This window comes from Aegilops tauschii, chromosome 6 (genome assembly GCF_002575655.3).
Source record: "Aegilops tauschii subsp. strangulata cultivar AL8/78 chromosome 6, Aet v6.0, whole genome shotgun sequence".
Classification (NCBI taxonomy): domain Eukaryota; kingdom Viridiplantae; phylum Streptophyta; class Magnoliopsida; order Poales; family Poaceae; genus Aegilops; species Aegilops tauschii.
The window spans coordinates 48637607-48642142 of NC_053040.3; positions in this window are offsets into that span (position 1 = coordinate 48637607).

Here is a 4536-nt window from a genome sequence, read left to right on the forward strand (position 1 = left end):
ATGCGGAGTGCTACTAGGCATAATTTCAATTTAATTCTTCTTAATTGTGGTATGAATATTCAGATCTGAAAGATTAAAGATAAAAGTTCATATTGACATAAAAATAATAATACTTCAAGCATACTAACTAAGCAATTATGTCTTCTCAAAATAACATGGCCAAAGAAAGTTCATCCCTACAAAATCATATAGTTTAGTCATGCTCCATTTTCGTCACACAAGAATGCTCTCATCATGCACAACCCCGATCACAAGCCAAGCAATTGTTTCATACTTTAGTAATCTCAAACTTATAAACCTTCACGCAATATATGAGCGCGAGCCATGGACATAGCACTATGGGTGGAATAGAATATGATGATGGGGGTTATGTGGAGAAGACAAAAAAGGAGAAAGTCTCACATCAACGAGGCTAATCAATGAGCTATGGAGATGCCCATCGATTGATGTTAATGCAAGGAGTGGGGATTGACATGCAACGGATGCACTAGAGCTATAAATGTATGAAAGCTCAACAAAAGAAACTAAGTGGGTGTGCATCCAACTTGCTTGCTCATGAAGACCTAGGGCACTTGAGGAGGCCCATTGTTGGAATATACAAGCCAAGTTCTATAATGAAAAATTCCCACTAGTATATGAAAGTGACAAAACAAGAGACTCTCTATCATGAAGATTATGGTGCTACTTTGAAGCACAAGTGTGGCAAAGGATAGTAACATTGTCCCTTCTCTCTTTTTCTCTCATTTTTTTGGGCCTTCTCTTTTTTATGGCCTTTCTCTATTTTTTTTATTCCTCACTTGGGACAATGCTCTAGAAAATGATGATCATCACACTTCTATTTATTTACAACTCAATGATTACAACTCGATACTAGAACAAAGTATGACTCTATATGAATGCCTCCGGCGGTGTACCGGGATATGCAATGAACCAAGAGTGGCATGTATGAAAGAATTATGTATGGTGGCTTTGCCACAAATACTATGTCAACTACATGATCATGCTAAGCAATATGACAATGATGGACGTGTCATGATAAACGGAATGGTGGAAAGTTGCATGGCAATATATCTCGGAATGGCTATGGAAATGCCATAATAGGTAGGTATGGTGGCTGTTTTGAGGAAGATATAAGGAGGTTTATGTGTGAAAGAGCGTATCATATCACGGGGTTTGGATGCACCGGCGAAGTTTGCACCAACTCTCAATGTGAGAAAGGGCAATGCACGGTACCGAAGACGCTAGCAATGATGGAAGGGTGAGAGTGCGTATAATCCATGGACTCAACATTAGTCATAAAGAACTCACATACTTATTGCAAAAATCTACAAGTCATCAAAAACCAAGCACTACGCGCATGCTCCTATGGGGATAGATTGGTAGGAAAAGACCATCGCTCGTCCCTGACCGCCACTCATAAGGAGGACAATCAAAGAACACCTCATGTTTCAAATTTGTTACATAACGTTTACCATACGTGCATGCTACGGGACTTGCAAACTTCAACACAAGCATTTCTCAAATTCACAACTACTCAACTAGCACGACATTGATATTAGTACCTCCGTATCTCAAAACAATCATCAAGCATCAAACTTCCCTTAGTATTCAACACACTCATAAGAAAGTTTTTACTTAACTTGAATACCTAGCATATTAGGATTATTTAAGCAAATTACCATGCTATTTAAGACTCTCAAAATAATCTAAGTGAAGCATGAGAGATCAATAGTTTCTATAAAACAAATCCACCACCGTGCTCTAAAAGATATAAGTGAAGTACTAGAGCAAAACTATATAACTCAAAAGATATAAGTGAAGCACATAGAGTATTCTAATAATTTCCAAATCATGTATGGCTCTCTCAAAACGTGTGTACAGCAAGGATGATTGTGGTGAACTAAAAAGCAAAGACTCAAATCATACAAGACTCTCCAAGCAAAACACATATCATGTGGTGAATAAAAATATAGCTCCAAGTAAAGTTACCGATGGAAGTAGATGAAAGAGGGGATGCCTTCCGGGGCATCCCCAAGCTTTGGATTTTTGGTGTCCTTAGATTATCTTGGGGGTGCCACGGGCGTCCCCAAGCTTAGGCTCTTGCCACTCCTTGTTCCATGATCCATCAAATCTTTCATCCAAAACATCAAAACTTCACAACACAAAACTCAACAGAAAATCTCGTGAGCTCCTTTAGCGAAAGAAAACAAAAGACCACATCAAGGTACTGTAATGAACTCATTATTTATTTATATTGGTGTTAAACCTAGTGTACTCCAACTTCTCTATGGTTTATAAACTATTTTACTAGCCATAGATTCATCAAAATAAGCAAACAACACACGAAAAACAGAATCTGTCAAAAACAGAACAGTCTGTAGTAATCTGTAACTAACGCAAACTTCTGGAACTCCAAAAAATCAGCCAAAATAGGACGGCCTAGGAAATTTGTTTATTGATCAGCAGCAACTGGAATCAGTATTTTATCACGTTCTGGTGATTTTTAACAATTATTTTCGTGAACAGAAAGTTTCTGGAAATTTCTGCAAGATCAAATAACTAACTTCCAAGAAGATCCTATAGGTTTAATTTGGCACAAACACTAATTAAAACATAAAAACACATCTAACCAGAGGCTAGATCAAAGATTTATTCGTAAACAGAATCAAAAGCAAAAAAACTAAAAATAAAACTGGGTTGCCTCCCAACAAGCGCTATCGTTTAACACCCCTAGCTAGGCATAAAAGCAAGGATAGATCTAGGTATTGCCATCTTTGGTTTTAGGGAAAAAGAGAGCAAACTTGTTATCTATGGAATTAATCTTTCTATTTTGACAAAGTACATGGCCATTAGTGGTAGAAGAAAGATTAAGTATGTTGCGGAAATTGGCATCTAGGCTAGCCTTTATCTCTTTGATAGATTCGTTTTGGTAAGAAAGCAAAAGAGATGTGATTTCAACTTTCTCGTTAATGGGGTGCCCAAATATGGTTTTCATCTTTTCATAGGTATCTATGGGGTCCCCTTCGAGAAAACCCTCTTCAAAAATAGAATCTAAAACTTGTTTGAACGAAGCGGGCAACCCAACATAAAAGCTCTTTAAGTAACCTCAATTTGGTATTGAGGTACATAGCTAGCCCGGATCCTTAATAGCCTATCCCAAGCATCTTTCAAAGATTCATCAAGTAAATAACGAAATATTCCAGAATCTTCTTCATCAAAATTGCTAAAGTTTTCATTGATAACTCCGGCAGGTTTTTCCATAGTATTTTTATTTATGAGTTTAGATAAGAGAGCAGGATTGTCTAAAGTGCTAAAACCTGGGAGAGGAACCCCAACTCTTTTTAGTTCCGACATGGCAAGGGAAAAGTAAACGAAAAGAGGCAACCGGAAAAGAGAGGGTGAATAAAACGGCAAGGGTGAAGTGGGTGAGAGGACAACGAGAGGCAAATGGCAAATAATGTAATGCGGGAGATAAGGGATTGTGATGGGTACTTGGTATGTTGACTTTTGCGTAGACCTTCCCGGCAACGGCGCCAGAAATCCTTCTTGCTACCTCCTGAGCACTGCGTTGGGTTTCCCTTGAAGAGGAAAGGGTGATGCAGCAAAGTAGCGTAAGTATTTCCCTCAGTTTTTGAGAACCAAGGTATCAATCCAGTAGGAGGCTACGCGTGAGTCCCTCGTACCTACACAAAACAAATAAATCCTCGCAACCAACGTGATAAGCGGTTGTCAATCCCTTCACGGTCACTTACAAGAGTGAGATATGATAGATATGATAGGATAATATTTTTGGTATTTTTATGATAAGATGCAAAGTAAAATAAAAGCAAAGTAAAAAAGCAAAGGAAATAAATAAGTGTTGGAAGATTAATATGATGAAGATAGACCCGGGGGCCATAGGTTTCACTATTGGCTTCTCTCGAGAGCATAAGTATTCTACGGTGGGTGAACAAATTACTGTTGAGAAATTGGCAGAATTGAGCATAGTTATGAGAATATCTAGGTATGATCATGTATATAGGCATCACGTCAGAGACAAGTAGACCGACTCCTGCCTGCATCTACTATTATTACTCCACTCATCGATCGCTATCCAGCATGCATCTAGAGTATTAAGTTCATGAAAACAGAGTAACGCCTTAAGCAAGATGACATGATGTAGAGGGATAAATTCATGCAATTTGATATAAAAAAACCCCATCTTGTTATCCTCGATGGCAACAATACAATACGTGCCTTGCTGCCCCTACAGTCACTGGGAAAGGACACCGCAAGATTGTACCCAAAGCTAAGCACGTCTCCCATTGCAAGAAAGATCAATCTAGTAGGCCAAACCAAACTGATAATTCGAAGAGACTTGCAAAGATAACCAATCATACATAAAGGAATTCAGAGAAGATTCAAATATTGTTCATAGATAATCTTGATCATAAACCCACAATTCATCGGTCTCAACAAACACACCGCAAAAAGAAGATTACATCGAATAGATCTCCACGAGAGAGGGGGAGAACATTCTATTGAGATCCAAAAAGA